This window comes from Sabethes cyaneus, chromosome 1 (genome assembly GCF_943734655.1).
Source record: "Sabethes cyaneus chromosome 1, idSabCyanKW18_F2, whole genome shotgun sequence".
NCBI classification, from domain to species: Eukaryota; Metazoa; Arthropoda; class Insecta; order Diptera; family Culicidae; genus Sabethes; species Sabethes cyaneus.
Genome location: NC_071353.1, coordinates 34288720 through 34312446, shown reverse-complemented (window position 1 = coordinate 34312446; position 23727 = coordinate 34288720).

Here is a 23727-nt window from a genome sequence, read left to right as displayed (position 1 = left end):
CAGGTACAACCAGACTAATTCCTTTGGAGGAGGAACAGTTATTACGGCTTCAGAAGCCGCCCAGTAAACATTTTCATATGCATATCAGAGCAACAAATGAGTTATATGTACCCTGAAAAATCGTATCTGATGCACAAAACTAGCATATGTATACTAATTTGGAGGCCATATACGTACTACAAAATATACGTTGACAATTCAACTTTATAAGTCTTTGTATGCGATAAGATCCGACTCAAAGCGATTAGTTTTATAATGCTATACAATTCTGTACTGGAAGTCGTAAGTCAAACACTTCCTATCGTCAAATACGACAGAATATAAACTGGTATGCATTTCATTAGGCTATATTTACGATACTGAATTTATTAAAAGTCAATAACGATAATTTTCAAACATTGATATACGAGTTGGTGTTTGCTGGGTGATGGCTTCGTCCCTCCCAGGAGTGACTTGACAACCCTGAAGCGCTCATTACGACGACGCGACGTTTCATCGGAGGTTCGCTAACGGCAATTCTAGAGGCTAGTGGTGTAGAGACAGTCTCTTGCACTTTCTTAGAAAGCTGTTCCAACTGCTTGCCGTTAACCAAGGTAGTCTGCTTCAAATCTCTAATGACCTCACCATGGTTGGCAGACATTGAAGACACAATCTGGCCGACGGATAATAAAGCCTGTTTTGTTTGTCATTTTTAGTCATTTTCATCAATTCGACGCACTGGTCACACATCCTAAAGAGATTTTTCGGACATGAAGCACTTTCATAGCAGACAGGTTCAGTCGCACACATTTCGCATGAGTGACCTGTTCGCAAAAGCCCATACAGGTGATAGTCTCATCAATCGCTTCGACCGGTTTGAGCCTCTACAAATACAGTTGCTTTCAACACAGCGGTGCGACGGTAAGCCACCTTAACACGATCTACGTTGGTCGATGTGGCGATGGAGTTGGCCAATGTAAACAACGAGCATGATTAAGGGATATTCCACAGACGATAACAATTAACTATAAGCGCAATGACGAGATATTCCACAGAATACAGCCGTTAACAAACTCAACGTAAAAAAACTGTGAGATGTTATTGCGCTCTTCACACTCAATTGGACTGCACAGTTATTAAGTGCAACCTTCAAAACTGTGATGAAAAGTGTGCTACTGATAATATCGCCAGAAATCTTATATCGATAATACCATCAAACTTTATCGTCACGGAAGAATATCGAAAATTGGAGGGTTTAAAGTGAAATCTTCTTCTTGTCTTGTTGATATTTTAACATTTTTGTTCTATTTCTTACGTATTTTTGCTTATACTGCCATATTATCGTTATTAATTATTAACGATAACAAAACTTTATCAATAATCGTTATAGATTTTGACCGACATTTCCCATCATTACAACTCTCCCATCTGAGCTGACATTAGATGTAGCAGTGGCGCCAGTACCAGTTGTAGGAAAAGCAAATAGTATTTATTTTTCATTTATTTCATATATGCTGCATATTTATTCAAGTTATAAATTATGCGTGGAATTTTGTATTTAGAAACTATTTTTATATTATTCGTAGCGTCGATAACAACTCTACGTAAGCATTAGAATTCAAATAGGAATCAACCAAGATTCATGGGTTCTTACCACGAAATTTTGGCAACTTTTCTCACCTACAAAATGTGTGACTGAGCAAGTGTGCTCAAAATCCAACTTTCAATGCAAAGGGCAATATTTGCTGTTAATATTTTTTAAAACGGTAGTTCTTTCACAATTGACGAAGGAACGGTAGAAGAAAGTAATGAAATTTAGAGTGAAGGAGAAAGAGCGGAATGGTGAGAGGGGGGCGGGTTGTTAGTAGCTACGCTTAACAAGTAGTCGTTGTGACTCCTACTTTTTGTCCATTGCTGGAAGATACATGGGTTGAACCGAGCTATAATTTGAGATTATAACCGGATTCCAACCCACAACACCCGCCAGGGCATGTGGCTCGCTGGTACTAATGTATCTTTGAGTCATAGAGGCGCTGGACAAAAGGAGACTGCTCGACCCCCTTATTAAGCGCGGTGGGTTGGGTTATTTATAGACACAAATTGTGCCTCTACTTTGCTATTTTGTAATCGAACTACCGAGTTGAGAAGTTTTAATCTAACTCGTTTTACCTACGGGACAACGAAACTGTACAGGCACTTACGACTTTCAAGGCATTGCACGCTCGGAGACGAATGAATCTTATGATTTAAAGTCTCCGCTAACAAATAAAAACCAACCAACCAAGGCATTGCACGTGACGTTGTTCATCCGTTAGCGTGTTAGCCGCGATTCTCAGCGCGGATCTTCGGGTTGAAGACTCCGTTCCTATAAGATAGACCAACCCCGTATTTTAGTTTTAACTTTGAAATGTGGTCAGGCAAATATCAATATTTTTTGAAACGGTAGTTCATTTACAATTGACGAAGGGACGGTCGAAGAAAGTAATGAAATTTTAGTGAGGTTGGGGGGATTATTAGTAGCTACGCTTAACAAGCAGTCGTTGTCTGGGATTATATCTGAGATTATAAGCGGATTCGAACCCACAACATCCGCCAGACCATGTGGCTCGCTGGTATTGTTATTTGCTGTGTTATCTTAGGCAGTTCAGCTACGAACGGGCCAAAAAGAATGCTGCGTCAACGTAGCCGTCAGCGTCAGTTTGAAAGTAAACCCATGGGAAAACTGTCAGAATAACGCTGACGGGCGCGTTGACGCAGCATTCTGTTTTCCTCTTTACTCCGTCTGCAGAACGGTTTTAATTGTACGCGTACACTGAAAACAATCTGTACGTTCCATTAAAGTGTTTCAACAAATGAAAAATTAAATAATACTGCACCATGATTCGAAGCGCTTTCTTTATTTGCTTTAAAAACATTCCGCGTATAATTGCAGTGATTCCACACATTGCGATAAAAAATTGGGAACATTTTTGTAACTTGCTTTTTGCACATGTTTATCGAGTGAAATTCACTTGAATCAGCCCTTCTGTTTTACTACAGTGATGTACAAAACACTTTCGATCTATATGTTTTGATTGTATGCGTTAAGTGACACCTCTATTAACCATAACAAAATGGCGGCAGAACAAACTGGAGACGCTCGGGCAGCTTGATTTCTAGAATATATTAAGAACTTTTCATAAAGAAAGTATCTCTATGTGTACAATTAGTTTAGACATTAGTTTTAAATTATATTTTGTTTGTTGCAGATTCAAATGTAGATGAGAACAATCCATCTGAAATCATCCAACTTCTGAAGAAACATCAGGACAGGAGCAGGACAGCCAAACAACTATTTTGTTGAAGGTAAATACCACGGTAAATACATGTTATTGAACAAATGCAATTGAAAAAAGTTATTTTTTACAGCCGCATGATAAGCTGCCGCAAAAAGTTCTTTTTCTGCCAAAAAGTAATACAGAAGCTAGCTGTGAGAGTTCTTTTTCAAGTGACACAGCTCAGGAGACAAGCTATATTGTGCAAACATTTGCCGTTGTTCAAAATTTTAATAATTTTTTAATATTTTCAATTTTGCAGTTACCACTAATTGGTGAAACAAACCAATAGGATGATGCTAAAGTCTCGGATTATGATGATTCAGCCTCATTCCATTATATTTCGCATGTTCGTTTCTAATCCTGATTGCTCTACAAGTATGATAGAGTCGAATAACAATAAAAATCAGAGAGGTTGTGTACAAGACACGACTGCATATGTAGGTGAAGCAGGATTACGTAAATCTCTTTGTAATGATAGTAGCATGTATCCATACATGCAATCATTCGATTATTCATGTATACATACTATATGCAGCATTAATACATGCTACATGCGTTGTAAGTAATATTTATCAAAATAGTAAAATGGTATACGTCCAATCTTCGAAGCATATTTCAAAGTTATTTCCATGTGCATTTGGAAACAATGTAACAAAATCAAGAACACACACTAATGCTTTCCTGTTACCTTACAGAAATTAAAGATTTTATTACCAATCGTTTCACCACGTTGAAACAATTTTACCAATTAAATCCCATTTTATCAACAGCACATCTTTTCACTACACTTCCAACGTTCGAAACGTCAAACATGGGCATCCATACAGAATTAAATTATAACCGAACACTACAGCTGTAGCGCACTTTTCCAACACAGATGTCAAATGCGCCTAGGTTTAATCGACTCGCCGTAAAGAATTTGCAATCTGTTGAAACAATAGGTTTTAGTAATTTTTTCTGGCACACTTCCCTGACACAGACATAAAATTGGACGAGGTTTAATTGCGTTCGAAAGAAATTTGTTGGCACGAGAGGGCTTTGTTACTCTTTCTGGCGTACTGCCCAAGCAAGGACATCAAGGTCGCAGTGGTCAAATCTTCTGACAAAAAAGGACATCAAAATGGTCTAGGTTTAATCGCGGTGTAGTGTAGGTGTTAAGAAATCTTGTTGAGATGAGGAAGCTTTGTCACTTGTTTTGGCTTACTTCTCAAGCACAGATATCAAATTGGTATAGGCTTAGAGAAAGAAGGTAAAGAATCTTCCAACCAATCACGAAGCGAGGATTTCCAGTTGGACAATGCTACAATTTTTCAATAGTACGTATTTTGAAATCTATACCAGCTAGCTTCCTGAAAGACGTAGTCCTACATAAAAATAATAATTTATTTTCAGGTATCACCAACTAAACAGAAATCATTTGATAAGCCAAATGTTGAGCTAACACCTAATACATTGGAAGAGGTACTGAATCAATCCATAGTTGGAAAGGAAATTCCGGCTCTTGGTGCAAAAGGTCGCTTATCGGAACGCCGTAAGCTGAATTTTGCTGGGATAATCGCTAACTGGCATCAATCTAGAAATAACAAAAAAACACGAGAACTGGATCTCGAGAAGTACGCCAAACGTGTTACGCTTCTGTTTAAAAGTGAAAGTCAGGTAAGGAGAAAAAGTTGGTTTGATAGCTAGTAAAGGCACGCGCAGGCCCGTAGCATTTGCGTAGATCTGACAGATAATCTGTCAAATTGTATGGGAGAACTATCAGGTTAACGCAAGCGCAACCGTAAAGTACCAATTCTGCGCGGGCCTTAAGCCGTTCTCAAATTCACGGATTCTTTGTTTATTTTTATTAGTTTCGTAACAATTTATTGCAGTTGTTTGTTTATCGTCACTATTCCGAGACATCTTGGCATTACTATTTGAACCCAGGCGGATGATCATGTAGCATGAGCCAGCCCCCTCTTTCTTTATAAGTCAATTTATTTAATATTAATGTTATATCACTGACGAACTGACATAACACATAGATGAAAAGTCCTTTAAAGATCATCGTCCGACGTATTTTGCATGGACACTAAAGACCCGCGCAGAATTGGTATTTTATGGTTGCGGTTGCGTAGATCTGACAGATAATCTGTCAAATCGTATGGAATTTGTATGTCAGATTTACGCAACCGCAACCATAAAGTACCAATTCTGCGCGGGACTGTAGTTTCTCATAAAACAGATCCGGATCACCTCATCAACCAATGTCACGTTTAAAAAAAAAATGAAATTTCAGCTCTATTAAAGTCATAGAAACTCGACTAGCTTATCTAACCAATCAGTAATATGGTGAAAATGAAAGTGCGATACCGTTTAGGTTCAGCCAAGTGCCAAACAATACTGAGCTTGACTATCGCATCTCTTTGCAGTGAAATTGATATTATTATTATGAATTGTTTATGTATGCATCGTATCAATCAAATATTCAGAATTTGAGGTAAACGGAATCGTCTTGGTATTTGCCCGTTGAACGTACACCTTTGCTGCAGCTTCCATAAACAACGTATTTTGATTCAACTATCCACCGTGTACCGGATGGTGGTTGAGTCCCAACCGTCCGTAAATGCAATCTTTCGGGATTCTTTATCTCCTGCTTCAAAAAGCATAGAGAATAGGGAAGCTCAAGGCTTCCCACTAGATGTTGCTAGCTGTTTCCCATCACTTTCTCGTGTGCGAAAACTATCCACGTGCATCAACCAGCAAAGAAGCCAAGTATACATACATAGCTTCAGGATGCTGCACGGACGAACGGTAGAGGAGGACCACAACCGAGAAAATCCATACACTATATAGAAATCATTCCTCATTGCACGGAGCATGAAGATGTGGTTTCTGGTGCGGCGATTAGAGTTTCAGGGTTGAGAGGTGAAAACCAGAACACCACAGAGCTCTTTGGAAGTTCCATACCAGACCGCAAGATTGCATTAGTCGATGCGAATGAAACGATGTGTAATCCAGGATGGTTTGGTGGTCTTGTGCCGTGAGGTTAAATTTGTTAATAATAGCTGCAGAATCTGCTTTTGCTACGTGGTTTGCGTGACGCCATTTGTGAATAGAATATGTCGTTCTGAAGGTTTGGATGATTTCTGATTGGAAAAGTGCCATAAAAGTGAATGAAAATATTGTAAGCTTCTGTACAGAAAGACAACCCTGGTTTGATTAATTAAGTTGAGCAGTTTGAACATATTTATCACCACTCGCTCCCAAGGTTGGTTTCAGCTCAAGTGTTTCGTCCGTGGCACAGAGCTACTTAGTATAGTTGGGTAGAAAATAGATTAATTGATTATGATGTCAGGCTGAAGGGGTGTGAATTTTCTCACGTCGTCCATGCTGGGGAAAATATGGCTAGCCCTGCGGCCAGAACCACAAGGAAGACGGAAAGCAAATTAACTTCGTTCACGTCAGCACACTTAAATTTCATTTGCTCCAATTCGGCTAACGAGATGGCTACAAATAACTTTGCCCTGTCATCGCTAGCTAATCAGCACCGTCAGGTAACTGTGTGATTATTTCCAGAATGAGTTTAGAAGCTCTTCAGATAATTATGAGACTCTTCTATGATACTGGCCATACCATCCACGCTAAAGGATATTTCTTTACGTCAGAAGTTTTTATACCTAATCATTATTTGCGAACTTCATAAAAAAAGAGAAACAATAAAGCTCTCTGCTTGGGTGAAGGTCAAGTCCAAACAAACGTGAGCTGAGTTTTCCTGACGAATGAAGGACCTATAGGTTAAACGATAGCACCAATTGTTCCGCACGTCCCGACTTCCTTGCTCTGGAACATTTTCGCCAGACGAAGCAGTGACGAAAAATGATAAAACAAATTTCCGCTCTTCAGTGATTAATCGCTTTCTTCTAGCGTGAAATTAGATGTAATCCGGTGTATAGCAGTAGTATGGAGTTTACGTTTCCTGCTGGTAGCTACCGGTCTGCGTGCTTACTGTCGTTATCGCTTCGTAAAGCTCTGCAGTTAAACCTGACAAACGAAGAGGGCTTAATTTTGTAAGTGAGTTGTTATCGTTAGTTGGGGTGTAGCAGTGCCTTGTGCCACTTGCTCGATTCATAATAAAACGATAAGGTTATTTTCAAACAAAAGCAATTCTAGTCGAAGTGATAAAATGAAATTAACTCTTCAAATTGATCTTTCGCTGTTTCCCTGAAAATTCAGGCATTATGACCAAATATGCTATTTCATTGTATCGATTTGCAGGCAGGGCGCGCTCGTTTCGCTTCGATTTTGTTGTTTTGATAACTGCACTTCAGTCAAGCAGAATTTAGAAAAATTATGTATGGGGTATTGGCAGAAGTAGTTATTATCTACAATATTGTTGTAATAAGTATTGCTTTTTGTATTTATGGCGTTATAACGCTGCTACTACAGAGAACAGACTACCAGGTAATTGACCAAAAGTGTGTAAAAGATTTTTATGTAATCTACGCGTAATCCTTCAATAGAGCACCCCTCGAGCAGTAAGTGGCAAACTAAATCTTGATGTCGCTGCCATCGCTGCTATGTAACTCCAGCACAAAGAAATATTGATAAAGGTACATGTAAATTTTTTGATGCGTTTGGCAAACTATTTCTTGAGGGCGCCACCGACAGATTTTACACACAAAAAATCGATTACTTCCTTCGAGCCTGTTAATCTCTGCTCTGTGCTGCTACTACGTTGGTAGCAAAAAAAAAAACGCTCTGCAGCGGCATAAATACTTAAAACACAACATTTTCTTTTTTTCGCAATATTGTAGATAATTACTAGCTCTACAAATGCCCCATACACAACTTTTTCAAAATCATCTTGGCTGAGGTGCAGTAATCCAAACAGCAAAGTCGAAGCGAAAAGAGCATGCCAAGTCTGTCGGTTTGCCATTTTAAATCACGACTTATTCTTGAAATGGTGTTGTAACGAGTCCAAGAGAAGGGAATCGACTGAACTATAGCTAGTCTAGTAGCCACCCCGACCGGTGTATCTTAAAATCTGGATCACTGGAAGAGGAGGCAACGCAAGTGTGAACAGAGTCGGACAGCACATCCATCGAGTGCGGGGTCTACTACGAAGTCTTCCTGATTGTCTGCTAAAACTAATTTTGGGTACCCTTTCGTTAGCCATTCTGTCCACGTGCCCAGCCCACCGGAATCTGCCACATGGTACATACTTCACTATATCAGCATGTTTGTATACTTGATACAGCTCGTGGTTCGTGCGTCTGCACCACACTCCATTTTCTATTTGGTCTCCAAGTATAGATCGCAGAATTTCACGCTTAAAGACCCCAAGTATTCGTCGATCGGTTTTCTTTAGCGTCCATGATTCATGTTCGTAAAGAGCCATCGGGAGAATTAGCATTCTGTAGAGCGCCAGTTTTGTGCGAATTTGCAAACTACGGGACCACGAAATTCCTGATTCGATCCCACGATAGCCCGATTCACAGCTGCAATTCGTCGTTTTTCTTCGCGGCGTACATCGTTGTCACATGTTACGAGCCTAACAAAATATATCAATTCCTTCACTACTTCGTTCGTTCACTCCCAAGTAACAATATAAGTTTTATTGTGCTCTTATTGCGGTTTTCATGACCAATTTTGGTCGTAAAACCCGATCTAAGAGTGTAATAAAACCCAAATTGTTACTTGGGCTATTCAGCTTCACCTCGACACCAACACCATTTGCACTCTTACGCTCCCTCTCAACAACCATGTACTTCATTTTGGTGGTATTAATGGTAAGTCCCAATCTCGCTAATTTCCGTTTAAAAGGCCCGAAGGCCTCTTCTACTCTATGGCTCTATGGTTAATTTCAACGATATCGGCGTCATCCGCAAAACCAAGTAGGGCACGGGAGGGTGTTTTCAGCCCATTAAGCGATGGCATCTATTTTTTCGGCCTATGGCCTAGTTCTAATGGAAGAACAGGTGGTTTTGACGTTCTTTGAATAAAAAATAGTAGATTACTTACAGTCTTGAGAAAATAGTTATAACATATTAAAATTGTATGTTGGCAAAGTATTTTTATTGGCGAAAAAAAGGCAAATAGGCTGAATTTAGAAACCTGCTGAAAATATCCTCCCGTACCCTAACATGTGAGATTTCGTGATGATAGTTCCGTTCCTTCGCACTGTGATGACCAGCGATGGTTCACCATCTAACACCAACTAACTCGCTCATTTCGTTTACGCGGGAAGCTGTCAACCGATTCCTGACACTTTCTTTCTTTGCCAGTTACACGCTACCGGCAACTACCCAAATAATGTGTCATTAACACACATTACACCTTCAAGACAAATCCTCTAATATGCTAAGGGATGTCCACGGTAACTTTTGAACCGTTGGGTAAAATCAACTGAAAATTTTCATAGAGAAAGTTCAAAGTGCATGGTTTATAGGGTTTATTTCTAATTCTCCTCGTAGTAAGAAACGTAAGTAACGTAAGTAAGTAACGAATAATCCAAAAGTTCTTATGCTGATTGTACCCAAACATACTTAGCTTCCGATCTGTGCATTTTGAATTCACTAAAAAGCGATTATTAAAGCATTTTCCTGAAATTAAGCAACTGACTTCATTTCTTAATTTCGTCGCACCGTTTTGAAATCCGTCCATCAAAATTTTTCATCGTCCGGACTAAAAATCACAACAATGTTTACGAAATTAGCGCGCATGTATTTGTGTAAGACGGCATGACAAATGTTATTCTGCAAAAATTTCTGCTGGTTGTGCAAGTTTTCCCAGCTGCAGAACAACGACAATGCGTTGCGTGAGCTATTTTCATTTTATGAATGACGGAAATGGAAACGATTAGTTGACATTTTCTTTTTCGTCGCACGAAAAAACATAAGAATAAAAACATAGGCTGCTAGGAATTATTCTTTGCATTGTGTGTCATAAAAACGCTAATATTTTTAATAATATGTGTTGGGTTCGACGGGAATAGGCAACTGCGACGAAGCAGCAACATACCCTACTGTGTGTGTTTTTCTATCAAGTGCGCAAAGATATGAAAAATGCCGTCGAAAGAACAGCTTGTTTGCGAAAAAATTCTGCACAAGTACATCGTAAATCAGAAACTGTCACATCGTGCCATAGGTAAAAAGTTGAGAATCCCAAATTCTACCTATTGCAAAGGATTGTTCCAGAGAGTCTCCGAAAACAGAAAATGTGGAACATAGACAGGTGTGTTTGAAAGAGTGTCTCCAAAAGCGATTTCTTCCTCTTCTGAAGTCCAACAACTGTCCTACGATCTTCTGGTAGGATTTGACTTCATGCCATTATACAAAGGCCGTGCTGGAGTGGCATATAAGGCAAATAATGTCGATTTCGTGCCGAAAGATCATAACCCCTCAAATACACCGGTGCTGCGGCCAATCGACAAATACTAGGCTATTATGAAGCAGAATCTTCTGAAACATCCTAAAGTAGTCAAAACAGTTTAATAAATTAAGAAAATATGGGTAAATATGTAAACCATGTCGATCTTGAGTTTGTGCCAAATCTCATGGATGGGGTTAAGGCCAAAGTATCGGCATTCGGATACGGACGCGAAATTTAATAAAATAAAAACTCTAAAACTAAGTTTAATTGTTTCATTTGATGCCCTGAAAGTTTGATGACAATGAGATAAAAACTCGAATTTCGCGAATTAATTTTGTGTGTTGCAATTTTACCGTGGACACCCTTTATAGATACCAAGATGCCACATCTTCCCCTGCATGAAATGAACAATTCATTGTATGATATTATTCCAGGTCCATTATAGATTATTTACATTATTCGTACAGTTTTCAAATTATTCTTGTTTGAATATATTGAAACTCATTACTTCTTGTACATAGCTTATAGAGAAATCGTTAACTTTTGTAATGTAACGACCTAAAATAGAAAATACTACTTGTCATAAAATCTTTGATAGGACATGCATACCGAGAATCTACCATATCTTGTCATTGATAGTTTACGTCTATGAACCATGCCTTTCTGAAGTCAATGGTCATATTCACCTATCCAACGTCTTAGTGTTTTCACCACATTGGCATTAGACTCATCTCGACCCTATCTTCGTAGGTGTTGGAAAAGCACAATCCCGACTCAACTCTAACAAATGTTTGCTTAGGGTTTTACCAACTCAATCATAATACACGTTGGTCATGGCCCTCACGCCGGCTCAACTTTACACCCGGATGGACCATGGCTCTCTCTGAAGTTTTTGGAGCGTCTTAGTAGAATACGAAACCTGGAAATAGTGATGTCCGATTACTTCTCGATTAATCGAACTAATCGATTATCCGCTAAAATAATCGATTAATTTTTAATCGATTGCTTTATGTTTCGATTATTAGATAATCGATTAACTGGCCGATCGATTATGCCGGATTATTTAAAATTTTATTCTTTGACAATTTCTAACAAATTTAATTATTACAGTGGCAGGCGCTTACCTTCTAAATTAACCACACGCAATCGGCCAGTTCGTTGGTTTCGAGATACGATGCTGATCTAAGAAACCAGTAGTCGTATGTTCAAATCTCAGCTAGGCAGTGCTCCTACACGGAGAATAAAAATGTAGTTTCAACCATATTTATGGTTGTTTTACGCACAAACAAAAATTTCGTTTTGTTTCAAACTGAAATGTATGATTGAAATGAAAATATTTATTGCTATATCAATGTTAACTTCAAATTTAAAAATACTTTACATTTGATTCAAAACTGTTATTTTCTTGATTCAAACAGAATCTAGTTTTGAAACAACAATATTTTCAGGTTGTTATAAAAATATTTTATTGAGGCTTAAAGCAACAATCATTTTGTTTGAAACAAACTGGAGCTTTTTCGCTCCGTGTAGATAGAGTCAGTAGGATTGTTGCAATAGCCCCATAACTGTCTTGTACTCTAATATCTGGCTGTGAAATCTGTCGATAAAGATGGGTCAAATCTTAGAAAGGATGTTTAACCCCAAGGCTTTGCTTTTAATCATCTAGTTTGCACGCAGTAGGCCGGTTTAAATACCACGCTGAAGCCTAAAAACCAAACTAAACTTTATCTAGATACTAACTGTGCCACCGTCAAAAGATAATTCGAAAATTTGTCAGTCTGTCAGACGGAATTTTGTAAGGAATTTTTAGAAAACTGGGTAATACCCTTCGTCTTTTTCTATACAAAAACCAAAAAATGCGGTTTCCCCGATTTCTATGTAACTAGCCTAAGTCTGACTGCACATTCCAAAACACTCGTGGACAGTACTACGGGACGCAAAACTATTTTTTGGTGTCGGGGATTGTAACGAGGTTACAAAATAAATAAGGTAACAAACCCTATTGTCCAATCCCACACACAACCGTCACTAAAAGCCTGTTCGCGTTACCTGCCGTTATCCCCGAAAAAAGGTTAGGGTACCGCTGTATCGTCGGTCCCGTCGTAAAGTCCTGTGCTTGACAGGACAGGGTAATCAGTCTGGGGAATGAGCGATTTTAAAGATAACCACCTAAGAGACTACACGCAAGATTGGAAAGGGCTAGAAGTTAGAAGACGCAAAGTGATACATGAGAAGACGAAAAGCGAAGTAAACTAGTATTCGGAAAAGATACAATAAGTAGAAGTAAAGTGGAAAAAAACACGGGTAGAAAATATAGGCGCTAAAGCGAGGTTAGATTACCTAGTCGAACGAAGCAAAAGACCACCAGCACCCTCCTTCAAACGTCAAAGGTCTTCCCTTAGATCTTGAGAGCACGACCGTCGTCAGTCGGCCTCAACACGTGTCGACCATGAGTGCGTGATCCGATTCTCCGAGCAACACACCGAGCGAGCAGGCAGTTGCTACCATCCGTGGCCCTATACCCCATCGATCGTAGGAACCGATCGCCGAAGAGCCAACCGTATGCTATACCCACCACATAACCAATTGTTACTGTCCGTGGATCCATCACCGTTCGTACCGGCTACCGGATGTCGGACCCGGTCGAACTAAAACATTCGATTCACCATTTACCACCCACCACGTATTTGGTACGGGCTATCTGTAAGCGGTCTACGAAACCGCTAGTCTAGCACAGTCACCTGTTCATCGGAACATCAGAGACCCTTCGTCGACAAGAAGCAGCAGGCCGTAAGAAAAACTGAAGAAAACTAAACACTAGATTAAGCGAAACGTGTAAATGAAGATCTGTTAACCCTCGAAATAGTGTTTGCTACGATATGTGTCCTCGGAAAGTGTGAGTCCCCGAATGTGCCCCCCCCCAGATCGGTTCGCGAGTTAGCCTCCGGTAGGTTAGTGTAGGATGCCTAGGGGACACTGCACTAGCCGTTGGTTGCTCTTGTCCCCTTGTTGAGTCGGCCGAACGGATTCAACCGATGTTAGGTTAGTCGGCATTTCGTTCGTAAGTTTATAGTTGAGCGTTTGATGGACCTGCTGAGGTATTCTAGCCGGACCGGGATTGTATCGCTAAACTCGCTCCTTCCGGGCAAGTTAATCCTTGCCTGGCGCTTAAGTGAAGGTTGTCACTGCTCGCTGCCACAAAACCCATTGGCCTTGCCAGCGTTGAAAGAGATTTCGTAGGCTGCTCGCACTTACAGGAAATCTCGTGCCGAACTGTCAACGCGTGAGTGTTGACAAAAGCAAAAATACTTCCCTTTCTTTTTTTCTCACGCAAAACCCTGAACAATATCAGCAACGCTGGCAAGGCCAATTCCACCCCGTTACAGGACGTAAAGGTTATAACCAATCGATTATTTCGATTAATCGATTATGCAGCGCCGATTAATCGATGTCGATTATTGGCCGCCTAAAAAGTAATCGATTGTTAACTAATCGATTAACTGAAAAAGTCGGACATCACTACCTGGAAATTAAAAAAGAAGAAAACTTATCCAATTTAATTCTACTATGTATATTTTATTCTTGACAGATACGTATTTCGCCTGCGACTTGCAGGCTTCCCCAGTGTCTGTTTTCGAACTATGGCCCTCTCACCAGTTAAATTTTAACACGGATTGGGCGTGGGCATTACCCGGCTCAACCTTAATATACGTTGGCCATGGTCCTTTCACCAGCACAACTTTACCACGAATTGGCCATGTCCCTCTCGCCGGTTTAATCTTAATATAAGTTCGCCGTGGCCCTCTTGCCGGTTCAACTTCGACACGAATTGGCCATCCCAAGTAACAATTTGGGTTTTATTACACTCTTATCATGGCATTTAAGACCAAAATTGGTCTTGAAGACCACCATAAGAGTACAATAAAACTTACATGCCCCTCTCGCCGGTTCAATCTTAATATACTTTGGCCATGGCCTTCTCGCTGGCTCAACTTTAACACGGATTGGCCATGGGCTTTTCCCGGCCCAATCTTAACCCCTCTAAGGTCTACATCATTTTTAGACATGAGATGATCGCCAATCGCTATTTTGTCGAGTGCTCATGTTTTTTGATATGCGACATAACATACTTTACTGATGCTGAAATGTCCCTTTATAGGAACCGGTTCCGGATTTATAATGCCCCCTCGGATCCGGATGGCGCGCACCATGGCTCATAACTGCGGCAAAGTAACTGATATATCCACAGTCGATGCTATGTTTACAAAAACCAACAGATTTCAAACAAATTTTAAATGTTTGGCAACTTTTTCTAAAAAAGCCATGTCTCGGTCCCCCAAGGAATTCCGGAATAACTCCGAGATCACATATGACATATGGCCATTATCGACAGATATTATGAAAATAGAAAATATTTTCGGCAAAATTCCCAAATTTGGTGAAAAAATATTGAAAGATGAAAAAGTTATGGCCATTTTAGTGAATTTTTCGGTGCTAAAAACGATGTAGACCTTAGAGGGGTTAATATACTTTGGCCATGGTCCTCTCACTGGCTCAACTTTAACACGGATTGGACATGAGATTTTCCCGGCCCAATCTTAATATACTTTGGCCATGGTTCTCTTGCTGGCTCAATTTAACACGGATTGGCCATGGGCTTTTCCCGGCCCTATCTTATTATATGTTGGCCAAGGCCCTCACGTCAGCTCAACTTCAACACGGAGTGGCCATGCGCCTCTCGCCGGCTCAATCTTAATATACTTTGGCCATGGCCCTCTCGCGAGCTCAACTTTAGCTCGGATTGGCCATGAGCTTTTCCCGGCCCAATCTTGATATGCGTTGGCCATGGCCCTCTCGCCGGCGCAACTTTAACACAGATTGGCCATAGCCCTTTCACCGTCTCAACCTTATTATACGTAGGCCATAGCCTTCTCACTGCTTATATTATATTTTTCCTTTAAATTCACCCCGAAGTTTCGATTTGGTAGTAAATCGCCAATGTGATATCGTACGGTTCATGATCTAACACGAACTGACTCACTCACTCCATTTATTATTATTATTATTATTATTATTATTATTATTATTATTATTATTTATTAAAATAATTCATCGAACGCTTGGGTCTCGATGACTTAAAACTACATAAATTGTCACAAATTACTTAAATTTAGTCGATTCCTAAATACATTTATACTGACATTAAAGTCGAATTCGTCAAACACTCGATTAAATACTGAACACATTCTTCTTACAGGTTCGTTCTGCACGTATTCGGTTCTATAACAATGTAGTCTAAGAAACGGCCGAAGTCGAAGATTCCTTGGGGCAATGCTAACGTTAATCTGAGTCAAGATTTGAGCAGCGTGTATTTCAGCTAGCTCTCAGGCTGGTAAACGGCTGAATAATGCGTACCGTCGGTGCCTTGTGCACGTGTAGGCATAAAATAGACCCTACAGTGGTTCATAGCCTCTTATTCAGCAACTCCTATTCCTACCGCCTCGTGGTACCAGCCGGGATACGAGCAACTTTGGTGGAGATCGGGTAACCAACCCCGGTGGAAGCCAAGGTCGTATGCTGACAGGAAAGGAGGGCTCTTTCGAGCTTCGTTGGCCCTCCGGCGAAACAGGGGGTTGGTGTAGCAGGCTTTGCAAGCCGTCACCACGAAAAATATTAAAGCATGGAACGAAGAACAAATATATTCTTACTGGAACAATCGGAATAGACCCACGCGACGAAAAAGGACTATGGATTGGAAACTCGGGACGTGGAACTGCCGATCTCTCAACTTCCAAGGGAGCACTCGAGTGCTCTCCGACGTATTGAAGAGCCGCAAGTTCGACGTCGTAGCGCTGCAGGAGGTGTGCTGGAAGAGCTCAACGGTACGTACGTTCAGAGATGGACATACCATCTACCAGAGCTGCGGCAACACACACGAGCTGGGTACAGCTTTCATAGTGATGGGCGAGATGCGGAAACGGGTGATTGGGTGGTGGCCAATCAATCCTCGAATGTGCAGGTTGAGAATCAAGGGCCGATTCTTCAACATAAGCATCATCAACGTGCACAGCCCTCACCTCAGAAGTACCGATGACGACAAGGATGAATTCTACGCGCAGTTGGAGAGTGAATACGACCGCTGCCCAAAACATGATATCAAGATCGTCATCGGGGATTTCAATGCTCAGGTCGGCCAGGAGGAGGAATACAAACCGGTGATTGGAAGGTTCAGTGCACACCAGCGAACCAATGAAATGGGCCTAAGACTTATCGACTTTGCCGCCTCCAAGAATATGGCCGTACGTAGTACCTTTTTCCAGCACAGAATCCACCATAAGTACACCTGGAGGTCACCAAATCAGACAGAATCACAGATCGACCACGTTTTGATCGACAGTCGGCACTTCTCAGACATTATCGACGTCAGATCCTATCGAAGCGCTAACGTTGACTCGGACCACTACCTAGTGATGGTTAAGATGCGCCCAAGACTCTCCGTTGTGAACAACATTCGGTACCGACGCCAGCCTCGGTTAGATCTCGCGCGGCTGAAGCAGCCAGACGTCGCCGCAAACTACGCGCATTCACTCGAAGCTGCACTGCCGGAAGAGGACGAGCTGGACGAAGCCCCTCTCGAGGACTGTTGGAACACTATCAAAACAGCCATCAGCAGTGTAGCGGAGAGCTCCATCGGGCATGTGGCCCGGAATCAGCGGAACGATTGGTTTGACGATGAATGTAGGAGGGTGATGGATGAGGAGAACGCTGCGCGGGCGGCCAAGATGCGCAGTGCCACACGTCAGAACGTGGAAAGACACAAACAGAAGAAGATGCAGCGAAACCAAATCTTTCGGGAGAAAAAGCGCAACCTGGAAGAGCAGGAATATGCGGAGTTGGAGCGGCTGCATCGTTCTCAGGAAACGCGGAAGTTCTACCAGAAACTGAACGGATCCCGCAAAGGCTTTGTGCCGCGAGCCGAAATGTGTCGGGATAAAACTGGCAGTATTCTGACGGACGATCGTGAGGTGACGGATAGGTGGAAGCAGCACTTCGACGAACACCTGAATGGCGCCCAGGCGGAAAACCATGGCGGCGGGGAAAGCGATTTCGACGGTGCAGCAAACGGGGAAGAGGTGCCAGCCCCAACGATAGGCGAAGTTAAGGAGGCCATCATGCAGCTAAAGAACAACAAGTCGGCTGGAAAAGATGGCATCGGAGCGGAGCTTATTAAAATGGGACCAGAAAAGCTGGCCGTTTGTCTACACCGACTAATTGTTAGAATTTGGGATACGGAACAGCTACCGGAGGAGTGGAAAGATGGGGTTATCTGCCCGATCTACAAAAAGGGCGACAAGTTGGACTGTGAGAACTATAGAGCGATCACCGTTCTCAATGCCGCTTATAAAGTGCTGTCCCAAATCATTTTCCGCCGTCTATCACCAATTGCGAATAGATTTGTGGGAACTTATCAAGCCGGCTTCGTCGAAGGTCGGTCTACAACGGATCAAATATTTACACTGCGGCAAATCCTCCAAAAGGGCCGTGAATACAGAGTTCCCACGCATCATTTATTCGTTGACTTCAAAGCCGCATATGATACCATCGACCGGAAAGAGCTATGGAAAATCATGGACGAGAACAGCTTCCCCAGGAAGCTCATCAAACTGATTAAATCTACGATGGATGGTACGCAGTGCTGTGTTCGGATTTCGGGTGGATTGTCAAGTTCATTCGAATCACACAGAGGGCTTCGTCAAGGTGATGGTCTTTCATGCCTGCTGTTCAACATAGCGCTACAAGGTGTTATGAACCGAGCGGATATCAACACGCGGGGCACGATATTCAACAAATCTAGTCAATTCGTCTGCTTTGCCGATGACATGGATATTATCGGCAGAACATCTGTGGCGGTGGCTGAACAGTACACCAGACTAAAGCGCGAAGCAGAAAAGATTGGGTTAAAGGTAAATACGTCTAAAACAAAGTACATGCTGGCCAGCGGAACCGAGGCCGAACGACACCGCTTGGGCAGTAGTATATTGATCGACGGCGATGAGTTTGAGGTAGTCGATGAATTTGTCTACCTTGGCTCACTGGTAACGGCGGACAATGATACCAGCCGTGAGATTCGGAGGCGTATTATCAGCGGAAGTCGTGCTTACTATGGGCTCCACAAGCAATTGCGGTCGAGCAGACTAAGTCCCCGTACAAAGTGCACCCTGTACAAGACGCTTATTAGACCGGTTGTTCTCTACGGGCATGAAACATGGACAATGCTCGAGGAGGACCTGCGAGTGCTCGGAGTTTTCGAACGACGAGTGCTAAGAACGATCTTCGGCGGCGTACAGGAGAACGGAGTATGGAGGCGGAGGATGAACCATGAACTCGCACAGCTCTATGGCGAACCCAGTATCCAGAAGGTGGCTAAAGCTGGACGGATGCGATGGGCAGGGCATGTTGCAAGAATGCCGGACAACTACCCTGCAAAGATGGTGTTCGCCTCAAATCCGGTAGGAACAAGACGACCAGGAGCGCAGCGAGCAAGATGGTTAGACCAGGTGGAGCGAGATCTGGCGGAGAGTACTCGGTGTCCGAGGAATTGGAGAGCGGTAGCCCTCAACCGAGTTACATGGAGAAATTTTGTTCAACAGGCTTTGTCTTAGGACGGCAAGCCACCTAAGTAAGTAGTAAGTAAGTAAGTATTTCAGCTAGCAGTAGTTTTCCAACGAAGACAGCACTGGCACTGTGCTCGTCTTTTCGACAGAGTCTTCATGCCAAGCAGCGCGCATCGATTCACGTAGGAAGTCGCTTGGGGTATTCCAAGGCAGAAATCTTAAAGCATACCGAATAATTTTCTTCTGAACAGCTTCAATTCTTTTAATCCAAACGTCATAGTCTGGACTCCACACTACGGCTGCCGTTTCAAGTGTTGACCGCACAAGTGAGAAGTAGTGAGTGCTCGCAGACAGTACGGATCGTTGAACTCCTTGGAAATCCGGAAGATAAACCAAAGATTGCGATTAGTCTTCGCTATGATGTAAGAGTAGTGCTCCCTAAATGACAGCTGTGTTCAAGCAAAATTCCAAGGTCCTTGAATGATGAAACTCGCTCGATTACTTCATCTTCAATCTTGTACTGCCAATGCAGTGGATGTTTTTTGTGAGTAAAGGAAATTATGGCACATTTTTTTACGCTGATCACCATGCGGTTTGCACTACCCCAGTTTGCAAACAAGTCTATAATCCATTCTAGTCTTCGACGGATCTCACCCGCAAGAAAATCTTCAGGTCATATGCATAGAACAGTCTGCATCCTTCGGGTATTAAGATGCAAATGATTAAGATGCATCGTTGATGAATATGGAGAAAAGCAACGGTCCGAGATTGCTCCCTTGTGGTACACCAGAAAGGTTTCCAAAGCCATTCGATTCGTGGGACCCAAGTTTCACACACAGTCGGCGGGACGCGAGAAAGTGTATCCACTTCACAAAGCCAGTTGGCGCACCTAGACGATCGATTTTTGCGATTAAAATTTTATGATTGACTCTATCAAATGCTGCTTTCAGATCCGTGTAGACGGTATCAATTTGTGCACCTTCACTCATGCTTACTAGGATGCGCGACGTAAACTGTAATAGGTTTATAGAGATAGATCTTCCAGGAAAGAAACCGTGCTGATCGACTGAGGTGTAGGATTTGACTGCTTGCTCAGTTTACACGGAAAGCTGTCCATCGACTCTTGACACTTTCTCTGACAACCACACGCTACCGGCAACTACCCAAATAATGTGTGAATCACTCACATTACACATTCAAGGAAAATCTTCTAATATGCTATAAACACTAGGATGCCTAGTTACACTATTACTAACCCAGATAACACAAGATCGTAATAGAAAGTTCACACTAAATCTTTTTCATGTCAATTTTACATTGGAATTGTATATAATGATTAGAGTATGTCAAAACAAAGTGAACAATAAGTTGTTTTGCAGTCGTACGTGTTTTCATATACAACTCATGACTGTGAATTATAAAGCAGTACAGATGATTGCAATAATAAATTATATATTGCCTCCATTTTGGTACATATATGCTCTTATCTGGCGTCAAATATAACTTTTTCGTTCAAATATGATGTCGTATTTCTCAGTTGCAATCAAGATATACAAATCAAATGGCTTACGAAAAAAGCTGTCAAACACATAAACATTTGGCCTATTATCACACTTTCATTTGGCCTATTATCATCACTTTCCTTTACACTTTGAAAATATTCTACGATTTCGCAGTTTTTGAACCTGATCATGTTGTATTTTCAACGTGGATGTCCAAAATTGTTTTTCTTGTTTCGGTTTTCATTTATTACTTTTTTTGAACTGAATGAATGAACTGAGAACCAACCTTTAATTACTGAAAAAAAACCTTGCAAAACAAACTGCTGTCAAAAAATTCTAAAGCTAACTACTAAAAACAGTAGTGTAGTAAAATGAGCAATGCTTTCAGTTATTAAGTGAATCAAGCTTTATCTGGGAGAAAGACTGTCAAAGAGCTTTCAACAAATGTAATAAAAAAAGTGGAATTTAAACAGAGCAGAAAATATCCTTCACTACCCTAGCGAAAGAAAAAGGCAAGCTTGTTTCTGCCGGAAAAATGGAGTAGTCTGCCAGGAAACCGTACGGAAGACACCTTATCGATCTGACCGCAAAACGGCTGATTCCCGTCGTTCTGTGCCTAATCGTTTCTTTACGTTCGGGTTCCTAACAAACTGCTCAGCAGCACCGAGGGGAGGGATGAATCCGACAAAAACCATTTCGCTCATTCGAATTTGATTATTGAAATTGCTTCACTTCTCGACGTACGACGTACGGTGGACAGCTCCAGTCCTGCCCGTTTATTGAATCGTCATCAAAAAGACATAGAATCGGAATTTCGCTGTGACGGTAACTGCCGGTATGACTTTACCCGAGACAGGAGCAGGATATTGAATTGATGGTCAACTCAGAGGGGCAATGCGAGCGATGCGATGCTTCTGTTCCATTTTGTAGGAATTCGATTGTGAATATTTTCGTCTTACTAGAGGACGGCTCAGAGCCTTAGAGAGGCGCCAAACAGCGCTGATATGGGTTAAGAATTTTCAGCATATTTACGTTTACGTATACGTAGAAGTATTTAACATGCACGATTGCTTCTAAATAGTTTTAGAGAGAATAATTTTTGTCGTTAAGCAAATATCCTACCAACCGTTGCTATATTTGAATTTATGCTCCAATGCACAAATGCTATGGGTTGTTCAACTGGAAACACGTAGGACCGCGTGGGACGGGCGAAAATCCCTTACGTAAACAGCAGTAAATTATTATATTTCCGCACAAAATGCTTTGCAACCATGGCAATATTGGCACCTGGTTGACTTTGAACGAGATCGGAGATCTGGTATCGGAAAATAAATAGCATTGTGTATGTGTTTATGAAATGGGTTTTTTTGCTTTTCGCTATGAAATGTAAGAGTTACTTTGTCTGTTCGATGCTTGGTTGGGTTAACGTTTAGCTCAGTGTTTTTAAGGTTAAACCATGAACATGTAGCGTTTTAGTTCTGAATAAAACAAATGAGAAGCCAGTTTTGTTACATTGAACACTGCAACTATTCGGCTGTAGTTGGCTATACTTTTTCTGTCACAGTTTCTGAATGATCTGAAATGTGAAGAATTAAAAGATAAAGCTTGCTTCCAGGCTTGGCATACACTTTTCGCTTTGATTTTGCTCTTTAAATTACTGCTCCTCAGCCAAGCAGAATTTGAAAAAGTAATGTATGGGGCATTTGTAGAGCTAGTAATTATCTATAATATTGCTGAAGAAAGTGAAATTTTATCTTTAGTATTTACGGCGCTGTACCGCAGCAATGCCGTTGGTAGCAAAAAGAGCGCTCTTTTTGCTACCAAGAGGGTAGCATCCCTTTAGCGTCATAAATACAAAATGCACAGTGATGCTTACTCCAGCAATATTGTAGATGATAACAAATTCTACAAACGCCCCATACATCACTTTTTCAAATTTTGCTTGGCTGAGATGCAGTAATCAAAAGAGTAAAATCGAAGCGAAAAGTGTATGCCAAGCCTGCTTGCTTCAGATAGTATTGGAACAAAAACAATTGCGTGTATTTCAGTTATTTATTATTGAATTCAAGATCTTTTCTTACACAAATGTAGCAGTTTTTTCATACTTTTAAGAAAAAACACGGATAAAATTATTCGTCGGGGTTTCGAAGGAATTCTCGGTCTTTTATTGTAATATAGCTTATTAGGCGGCGCACACTTTCTTCGTCCATCGTTTTGGCTATCTTATTCCACCAGGTCTTCATCTGATTGATGTCTTTGACAACCTTTCCCTTTGCCTTGAGTCTTCATGATTGCCCAGTATATCTCAATAGAACGAAACTGGGGCAATTGGGTGGGTTAACCCTTTCTAAGGCCGTGGCAATTATATTGCCATCAACGAAAAATATTTGTTTTGCGTCTATAACGACATCAATATAATTATAGAGGCAAAATAAAAAAATATTGTTGGTGGCAATATAGTTGCCACTGCCTTATAAAGGGTTAAGGTCTTTCAGAACAAACTGGACCCCTTTCTCTGCATACCATTTTTAAACGACTTTGTTGTAATGACAGCTTGCCAAATCTGGCCAAAACATCATGGTGGTGGGATCGAACGAATGGCAAAATTCGTTTTTGGAGACATTTCTTTTGGCACAGTTCCGACGTCATTGTCTTATTTGTAACGAAAACTTTCGTTTTTCTGCCACAGTTGCAAATGCTCTGCCAAATCATAAATTTTCATGCAAATTTGTCGGCAAAACAAATTAAAATTTTCTTGAAACATTCCCCCGAGCCGTTGCCAAGTAAAAATTTTGACCTGGCATTTGCCCGAAATCAGCCTTGACATAGGTTTCATCGTCCATCAGAAGACACCCGTCGAACTTGGTTAGCACCCGGTCGTATAGCTTTCGAGCACGAATTTTGGTCACATTATTCTGTTTCATGGTTCGGTTTGGATGTTTGCTAGCTGGATACGACTTG